Here is a 10,533-nt window from a genome sequence, read left to right on the forward strand (position 1 = left end):
GGGGAGGGCGTGAGAAGGAGCAGCTCCAGGCCTCTCTCAAACAAATACACTGTCCATCTCAAGAGTTAGTGCTCCAAAGGGTCAGGACTGAGATCTGATTGCGACAAGGGGAATCTGAGCCTGCCCCTTGTCACAGCTTACCCAGGTGTCACCCTCACTGCTGGAGAAACACCTGCACTTGCTTGTCCTCCTGATTGCCCCCCATAGTTGGGCAGAATGACACATTCCTAGGGCTGCTACTGGCCCAGCTGTCATGTTCTTCAGTCTTGGGCCTCTGTGGCTGTGGCAGGATGGGACGTGGAGCCTCAACTGACACAGAATGGGAAGGCAGGAGTCTTTGCGCCTGGCTGACTTGGAAGCTGTGCTGAATTCCTGCCCATCTGTTCTCCCAACTGAGCCAAGGCCAAAACTAGCTACCTCTTACCAACCCAGAGAATGACACGGAGCCTCGTGTCCTGCAGCCCTTGTCCTCACTGCCCTCTGCAGCCCCCCTTATCGGCCAGTTTGACTCCTCCCAGAGAGATGGCCCTGGGCTCACAGCTGGTGTTTGCCCACAGATGTTCATGGGTTTCTGCCTTCGCAGTCATCATTTCCCAAAGTTGGCACTGAACTGGGTGATGGGAGCCACACTGCCACTAACCTGCCGCAGCTCCGTGCGTTTCCCCCCGGCCGCTTCTCAGCTCTCTCATCTTTATGAAGTAAGGAGTTATCCACACTATCTTGACAGGGACTTGAGAGAAAGTGGAAGAGACTGCTACAGTCTCCCTGGTCACAGGCCCCTGGATTTTATGGGGTGACACTGTGCTCAGCCAAAACTACATTTTCCAGTCCCCCTTGCGGTAAGGTGGGGCCAGGCAAGTGCACACTAGCCACTGAGCTCTTTATCACTGAGAGGAACAGTGCTGCTGCCTCTTCTTCCCTTTCTCCTGCTGTGAACAAGTGATGGCTGCAGCTCCTGAGAATAAAAGATGGTGAGGCAGAAAGTCAGAGGAGTCTGGTTCTCTGATCACAGCCTGGAGCTGCCATGCTGATGCTACACAGCCTCCCTGTGCACTCTCATGTAAAAACCTAAATCCCTAATTTGTTTAAGCCATGGAAGCCAGGCCTCTATTATTAGCAATTCCTCATTGATAACAAAAGACAAAAATGGAATCACAGAGTCCTGAAGTACAAAGACTCTGCCTGTTTATTCTTCTGTTTTCTACAGAAACCAGCAGAAGGACTGAACTTCAGGGTTGACGGCTGGCCGTTTGGTGACAGTGGGGAGTGAGCACTAAGGTGGCTCTGACTGCACTATATCACTTCTGTCACCTCCAGTCCACACCAAATGCATAAAAATGAGAGAGGACAAGCGTCTTCTCATAGAATTTATAGACACTGATAGTAGCAGAAAAAGAATTGGCAAGAAATCAGATCTCCCCTCTGAAAGCTGATGACCACCTGTTTGTCATCTCTTCTGGTGTATTTCAAAGCAAAATTAGGTAATGAATCAGGATCCCTGGTAAGGTAGGAACTCAGCAGACTCGTGATCCAATCTGCCAGTTGACCCGTGTGTCACCTGTAGGTCATCTCTGAGAGGCGGTGTCCAGCCTCTGCTTGCATGCCTTCAAGGGTGAGGTAGGTAGGTACTCCTGTGGCTTTTCTCATCAGCTCTGATTGTTAGGGACTTGGTCCTAGTTCTGCTTCTGAAATTACACGGTACGAGTCTTTCTCTTCTTGTTAACCCTCAACTATTTGAAGACATCTCCCATGTCCCCTATGACACTTCTCTTTCCAGGCCAGTCACCCTTAGTTCCTTCAATGATTTTTCTTTTCTTGAAAAGTTATTCTTTACTTTTGCTCATTCAGCAAAGGCAAGTAAAACAGTGAAAAATGATTTTAAAAAAATCAACTACATATTCTTGGTGATAACTATTATTAATATCTTGATATGTTTCTTTCCAGATTCTTTTCTGCATGAATAAGAATTATACTGACCAACAGTTTATAGACAGAGACCCTTGCACTAAAAGGTGATTTGTTTAGTAATCTGCTTAGCATAGTACCTAGCTCATTATACTAAAAGGTAACATTTTTGGAACTGTTATGCACCAGAAACTCTTCGAAGCTCTTTATCTGTATTTGAAAGAAGTGCTTCAGTAAGTAGCTGTGGGGATTTTACTCAGCAAATTTCAACTCTTAAACAGGAGGAAGTTTGAACTTTTTATGAGTTATAAACACCAGGTGGCGCTGTAAACAAGAACAGTAGCAGACTCTTCACCTCCCCATTCTGGATGCCTCTGGGCTGCTCCTGTTATGAGCACTCCTGAGCTGCAGAGACCCGGATCCCCTCTCCCTTCCTCCCTCCCTTTCTCTCTCTTATTCACTCCAACACAGGAAAAATTAAAAAATTCAGTCAGTCACAGAAATTTGTGGTATAGTTTGTTTATATTTATGAAATAGCACCTTATAAAATGATTCCACAGATAGTGTGTTTATTTCAGGAACAATTATAGAGTAGTGTACATGTGTTTTAAGAAATGGAAACTCTAGTAGATGCAATGTATACTAAACTCACAAATAAATTTTAAAATTAACATTTCTAACACAAAACCAAAATTATAATAACTTTCTGAATAACTTCCTTTGGAAATACAACCAAATTTGTATATATGAGGCCCAAACCTGGCTCTCCTTCATCAACTTCTGGCAACTTCTGCAGAGAGCAGATTGGCCACAGTGACCTAGAATCTCGGTCGCTTGTCTAAACCTTCATTCTGGAGGGGTCAGAGTTTATCTTGCAGACAGGGAGGTCTTCTCTGCTGGGTAGTTTTCTTGCCTCTTATCCAGCCACCTCCCCCAGGCCTAGCTTGTCACTCACGTCCTTCTTGAGACTGTTCACTTCCTCACCTACACTGGGCAAGATGTCCTCCTACCATTTCCTGCATCTTTGGTCCTCATCTTGGGAACAGTATTTACCAGACCAAAGGACAGCAGGAGGCCATGGGGAAAGACATATCAAACACCTCCTATGGGCCGGGAACTGTCCTGGGTGCTTTACCTACGTCAACTCACATTTTGCAGGGGAAAAAGATGCTCAGAGAAGGTAGGTAAGTCTCCCAAAGTTAAACAGCTACTTAGTGGCCAAAGCCACACATCAGGACCAGTGGTCTGGATGGAGAGGAATCCGCGTGGGCATTTCAGTCTGTGGCCACGTCTGATCACTGATGTCAATGCTGCGCCTCCTAAGCATGAGCCCTCCTCTCTAACTCCTGTCCCACAGTTTTACTTAGTTCGGACCTTTATTAGCCCCTTCCTGGTTTAGTCCTGACTCTGGAACCTGATGGCCTAGGCTCTGATCCCAGCTTCACCTTTTATTGAGCGTGTGACCTTTGGCTAGTTGCTTACTTTTGTCTTGCCTCAGTTTCCTTATTTGTAAGGTGGAGATAATGATGTGTCTTTCTAGGGGAGTGGTTTTGTAAGGAGTAAATGAAACCACATACACACTTTTGGAGCTCATAAGAATTTCCTTCGCTCCCTTTCCCACGGGCGCCCATTGATTCATTTATTCTACAAATATGTATTGAGCATCAGGAATTCTTTGGGCACTTAGGACACAGCAATGAATGAGACAGACACACTTCTGCACTCAGAGAGCATGGGGAGACAGAAAATGAACAATTAGAAGCTAGGTAAAAGTATAATTTCAAGTGGTACTACATGCCGGAAGAAAATAAAGCAGGGTCAGGGGGCAGAGGTCTTTGACCATCCCGTTTCTTTGCACAGAATGCCAGCTGCTGCTTCCACCGTGTGAAACTCTTACTCCTTTTCCAGGGCTCCCTTCTGATGATCATCTGCCAAATCATCGCAGTTTCCTATCAAACTTAATCGCGCCCTCGTCTGAGCTTTCCCACTGGTTGTCTAAGCCTGTCTGGGAGGCTCAGGACCACTACTCTCTTATTCATTGTTACGTTCTCCGAACCATTGTCCACCTTCGAGAAAAACCCCTTGGATACACTGAAAAGGAAAACTGACACTAGCACCCCAAGCAACTATCAATTGAGCCGAACCCTCAGGGTGGGCATGGGGGGGTGGGTAAGGGAGAAATGGGCAGGTACCCTGGAACCTCGCAGGGGGTCAAAGGAACAAACTTCCAAATAAATAGCAAAATGAAACATCACACCACATGTATGTGAGAGAGTAGTGCGTGTGCGTGTGTGTGTGTGTTGGAGGCAGGGATGAAGGCTGATAGGAGGCAAAACCTTCATTTTCTAGCAGGCGGAATACTGGTTCTCTTTTTTTCCAAAAAGCTTAAGAAGGCCTCCTGAAGGAGGCTGGACTTCTAGGAGCCATAGTAATGAAGGCATGGCACGTGAAGGACATCCAGTGACCGAGTGACTCCACCTGTTCTCCCGATGAGCCCTCAGCCACCTGCATCACCCCTCGCTCAAGCACCATGGTGTCAGATTCATCTTTTTAATTAGATCCTCAGAGTGCGAACGTAGCCTCTCCCTGGGGTCCTAATCATTTCCCAGAAGGCCACCCTGCACCCTGGAATTGGAGTTTTTGACTTGTATTTTCTTTCCGTCTCCAGCCACGTGAGGTGAGGAGGTGTCGACAGGAAGAAGAATGGATGTGTAATATTTGTCACCGAGTTCTTCCAGCCACTGTTTGTGGGCAGGGAGATTTCCCCATTTCGTCCTATCGGTTATGAAACCTGAGGCAAAGACAAAATCCAGCCACCCTAACTTAGCTCCCCTGGTCCGAAAAGCAGCTCGAGCCTGTCAGGCACAGAAAGAAATTCCACCCAGCAGCCATCATTCCTACAGTTGCCTCTTTTCCCCACAGGAGGCTGACCATAGAGGACATGCCAGCGGAGTCCTGTTCCTGCTTCTTCCATGAAGAATTCCAGCTGCGTTGTGACAGAAATTTGACTCTGCAAGTGAGGAAAGTGTGCTAGTTTCCTTAAACTCCATCAAAACAGAGCAGGGCAGCTTAGCGAGATCCTAATTTGTGCTCTGCGTTTATTGCTGTAGATGTTCCTGTAAGTTCCCACCGAGAGGTTACCAAGCCCGTGTTTTTCCCAGCCTCAGGGAGCCTTCTGTGGTGGCTTGAAACAGCGTTTTCTAGGCCGAGAGAACTTTGTCGGTTTGTCCTGGAGGTGGAGAACACTGAGGCCAGGGTTGGAGGAGAAGAGGCAGAAGTAGCCAAAGAAGACTTTCGTGGGCTTCTTCTAGATCGGAACCCCACTCGCCCCTGACACACACACACTCGCCCCGTGCCCAAGCAGTGTGACAAGAGCCATGCAGCTGCTCCCTTTAAGAGTTCTCAGAAGTCGGAAAATAAGCAGGTCACCGGAGACCAGGGTGACCGGAGCCTAGACTTGAAGGCCTTCCTAAGCACTAGACTCTCCAGCACCCCAGGACCTTTGCATAGCCCTGGCAAGGGGAGCCTCAGCTGGGACTTAGACCGAGCTTCTAGTCCACTAGGAGAGAAGAAGTTCAGGGCCGATGAAATTGTTCTAAGGAAATAAAATGAAATATGATATTGCTTATACTCCTAAATTTCATGGAGCAGAATGTATACATGACTCAAAGGATTAGTACGGCACCCCATATACTCTTTCGTGAGTAAGCGATAGGGCAGAACTGGGGAGCAAAACTCAGTGGGACTCAAGTCGCCTTATTCTCAACCTTCTAAAGAGAAAGTAGGGTGGGGGAGTTGGAGGAGAAAGATGAGAAGACAGGCATTCTAGAATGGGTGGTGCATCCGTTTGCCTGGGGCTGTCGTGACAAAGTACCACAGACTAGGTTGCTTAAACAACACAAATTTATTTTCAATTCCGGAAGCTAAAAGTCCAAGATCATGGTGTCACCAGGGTTGGTTTCTCCTTAGGCCTCTTTTTTCGGCTTTTAGATGGCCATCTCTGTGTCTTCACATGGTCTTCCTTCTGTGTCTGTCTGTGTTCTGATCATCTAAGGACTTAAGTCATTATGGATTAGCACCCACCCCAATGACCTCGTTTTACTTCAGTTACCTCTTTAAAAACTCTGTCTCCAAATTAATTACATTCTGAAGTGCTGGGGGTCAGGACGTCAACATAGAGATTTGAGGATGGGGCACAATTCAGCTCATAACCGGTAGCCATACTCTTTTTCTGCTCAGACCTTAATCCAAACATAGATTCACCAGGCTATGAGGAGCAGGCCACATTTCCAGGAGGAAATAACATCTGGGAGGAATAGATACAGGCATCTGTATGTGTGGTTACTAGACTAGGAAGTTGAGAGTCTCTTTTCAACATACACTTTTGTTTCTGTCTCTTTTCAATACATGCTTTTGTTACTTCCTATACCTGGACTGCAAGGCAAGGGTGCCACTGCACAGTCCGGCCCTGTCTGTCCTTGCCCGCCCATTCCCACTCTGTGAAGCATTCCGATGCTTTAGTTTTCTTTCTCCAATTATTCTCAGAGAAAGTTTGTGGGGGCATCTTTGCAAAAGGCTACAGATATTTTGTTGCAGAAAAGTACCCAAACCTCTTAGTAAGTAAACAGTCTTTAAGAAAATACCTTACTAGACCACTTAGTGGGAAAATCCAGGGCCTAGAAGATTGGTTGTAGGGTGGGGTGATGAGGAGGGGACAGAACAGAGGAAGGCCAAGTTGGTCCACGTAATAATAATTGCCTCTACTCCCGGAGGCTAACTTGTATGGACTGCATCTGTGGGCCCTTTAGTGGGCATCTCAGGCTGACCTATGGGTTCTGATGATGGGGCGTCCCAGCAGATGAGAAGTGATTACGAGGAGGCATCCATTCTGCTGGCTTCTCCCTGCTGGGCTACAGTTAGGCAGTGGCTGCTTTCCTATGTGCTAGGCACTGTTATAATCTTTTTTTTTTTTTTTTAAACAGCTTTATTAAGAGATATTTGTATACCATATAACTTACTCATTTAAAGTACACGATTCAGTTGTCTTTAGAATATTCATGGATAGGTGCAAACATCACCATAGTCAATTTTAGAACATTCTCATCACTTCACAAAGAAACTCCATCTCCTTGAGCTATCAACCCTTTTAGCTACCTCTACCCCAGCCGTCAGTCCTAAGCAACCTCTAGTCTATTTGTAGATTTCCCTGTTCTGGGGATTTCCTGTGAGAAAAACCACATAGTATGTGGTCTTTTGTGACTGGCTTCTTTTACGCAGCATAATGTTTTCAAGATTCTTCCACATGGTATCGTGTATTAGTATTTCCTTCCTTTTAGTGTCCCAATATGCGGTTATCAGGTGATAGACATTTGGATGGCTGCGACCTTTTGGCTGTTGTGAATAGTGCTGCTGTAAACATTCGGTCTCGGTTGTTGCATGGGTACACGTGTTCATTTCTCTGGGGTGTGTACCTAGGAGGAGAATTGCTGAGTCATACAGTAGTTCTGTGTTTAACCATTGGAGGAATCTCCAGATTGTTTTCCAAAGCTGCTGCAGCTTTTCACGTGTCTGATGTAATCCAGGGGTTCTGATTTCTCCACATCCTGACCAACTCTTGTTGTTATCTGAATTTTTTTATTCTAGCCATCCTAGTGGGTGTGAAGTAGCATCCCATTACGGTTTTGATTTCAACTTCCCTGATGACTAGCGATGTCGAACATTTTTCAGTGTGTATAGTGGCATATCTATCCTTTTATGCTCACAACTGCTTTATGAGGTAGGTAGATCATTATCTCCAGTTTACAGGTGAGAAGAATGAGACACAGAGAGGTGAAGCGACTCACCTAAGGTGTATAGCTGGTGAGGGTTAGACTAGGATTTGAACTCCTGCCGTCAGCTTCCATGCCTCTAACTTCTACACCATACTGCCTTTGCAAAAAAGGAGAAGAGAATTTGGGTGATAGCAGAGCTACCGGGCAAAGTGGTCTAAGCACTTTTAAAGAGAAGAATATCTACTACTCGATTTTAAATAATTTATGTTGCTGAACATAAGTTTCCTTCGTTTCCATGTGTGAATGGTTATTTTGTGGGAAGGGGGCCACATTCTTTCATCTTTGGGTTAAAGCCATGGTGAAAATAAAGGAACAGCCACAAGATATAGGGCAGAGAACAAGAACTCAGCAGGGACAAAAAGTTGGAGCCAGAGATCATATAGCTTCCTTAATAATTCACAGAAATTCACAGGAGAACGCCAGCTTTTGAATAATCCAGACAGTTCAAACAAACCTTATCTGGCTCTGAAGGAACTGGGAGATCCCAGCTGGGTTTCATTTATAAAATGGTTTAACAGAAGTATGGACAGATTTGTCTCCACCTCCTCCCCACTCTACCCGCAGCCAATTCTTAGCCTCTTATCCAATTGAACATGTGGTGCCAAAGCCCGCTTTTCCTCCTTCTCCCTTTGTGCTAACACTGAACACCCGGGCCTTTGTTTCTGACCTTGAAGAGACTGTAAAATCAGCATCGGTATCCAAAACATTTCTCAAAGATGGCCTATAAGAATTCGGAGGCTAGAGAACACCTTGTTTAGAAGCTTTTTCCCCTCAAACTCATCCCAGCAATCTCCCTTTTACACCAACTGCTCCCACCTCCACCCTAAACACACACACACATACACACACACACACACGCACACACATACACGCGCGCGCACGCACGCACGCACGCACACACTCCTGGTTCACTAGGTAACAAGAAGGAGGAAGGAATGAGTCTGTGAATCAGGTATATTTTCTGAATTTCTATCCTGCATCCACAGCACCTGTCTGCTGATTTATCAAGAGGATGGGAGATGGTTTAGGAATGATGGACAGTCCTCTGAGAAAGCAATGCCAGACGCATGATGAGCAGAAATGCTGAACAAGATGCTGGCTGGAGGGGAAATCAATTTCCCAGGCCGATTAGTTTGGGCGAGAGCCAAGAGAGGCAGAACCTTGTTACAGCTCTAGTCACCTTCCTTGCTACCTTTTTTTTCTAGATCCTAGAATCAAATGAGATTAGCCTCAGAGCTCAAGATAGCTAACTGGTCTGAACATACATACCACAGCAGTGTCTCAATGCAGATAACTACTGTTAAAAAATGCAACTTGTTAATCTCACCATTTTGTCTTTGAGATACGTAAGGGCAGAGGCTATGACTTCTGTAATTCGTGGAGTAACCAGTACAATGCTGGGCCCAAAACGTCAGCAAGCAACTGCCAAAGTGAACTGGCTTCCAGGTAGAAATTGGAGGAACTTTCATTTTTTAAAACAAAGAGACTTCGTCTAATCTGCCAGCTGAGAAATGGAAGCCAGATGAGTCCAATTTGTTATGATGCATAAAGAATAAGATGATAATTATAAACAGGGAAGCCCACAGTGAATTTTTTTGGGGGGTGTTCTATAAAATGTTGAAAACAAGATTCTCATACAGACACACAGTCAAAGATTTATTTAACTCATTAGTAAGGGAATGAGCAGGACAACAAAGCCAAATCAAAGGCGTTCGAACCCAAGAGACAGGTTTATATGATCATTAAAAGAAAGGATGCAGAAGTAGTTTGCAAAGTTAGATAAAACTGATTAACTTCCTACATGGTGATAGGATCAGACCCTATGGGGTTATGTTTTCTATTTGACAGAATTCATGTACATTTTACCGAATTAAAAGTCATTTGCAACTTAGCAATCTTCTCAAGTTAACATCTAGCTTTACAACAAGGGCCCTGACCATTAGTAATTAGGAAGTCTAATTGAGTCACCTCACCTAGAGCATCAGGTGATCCTAAGGTGGGCGTGTTAGGCAATGAGAGGGCATGACATTAAATGGCTCATGTGATTTTTCTCTTATTTCCAAGTTTTGAATAATTTTTCTTAACAGATAGCTTCACTCTTTATAATATTTACAGGCCATTTACCTACAAAGTCTCCATACACGAGCACATGTAAGCTCAGAAAATAGTTTTCAGAAGTTATGTGACCCAAACAGCAAATCCTACGTACTTTTCAGCCTGTCACTGTTTTGTCATTTTTACATCTCCCTTCGCGTTCATCGGTGCGGTGGAAATAACCTCCCCCATGCAATGGTTAGACTTAACTCGGACTTATTGTAAGCCCTCGGTTTATAAGCCAATGTTTCCCATCACGAATGGGAATCATAGTTGTTAAACGAGTGTTTGTTTTCTTTTGCTTTTCCCCTCACAGGCCAAACCATTTCTCTGGATCCCACAGGTTAGCCATGCCAATACCATAAACAACTGTTTATAGGCAGGCAGTTTCTGACGGTGAGGGAGTTGCTTGCTGATCGACTTGGAGTATATCCCTGCCCTGTTGAACCAGGGTTAACAAACTCAGCTTGGGCGGCTTAAGTGTCCACCTCCAAAGGTATGGCTTGGAAAGAGCCCAAAGTCTCCTCCGTGACAGAAGCTCTAAAACCTGCAAAGGCAGGTGAGAGGATTAGCACTTGTAACTGTTATTGCTGCCTCCTCTACCACCCAGAGGTTAAAAGATGGCATCTCTTTATTCAGCCTCCTCATAGTCCTCCCTGCTGGTTAGAGGGGACCCCAAGGAGCATTTCACTCATGTACACGA

The sequence above is a fragment of the Pteropus medius genome, unplaced genomic scaffold (genome assembly GCF_902729225.1).
Source record: "Pteropus medius unplaced genomic scaffold, Ma_sr-lr_union100, whole genome shotgun sequence".
Taxonomy (NCBI): domain Eukaryota; kingdom Metazoa; phylum Chordata; class Mammalia; order Chiroptera; family Pteropodidae; genus Pteropus; species Pteropus medius.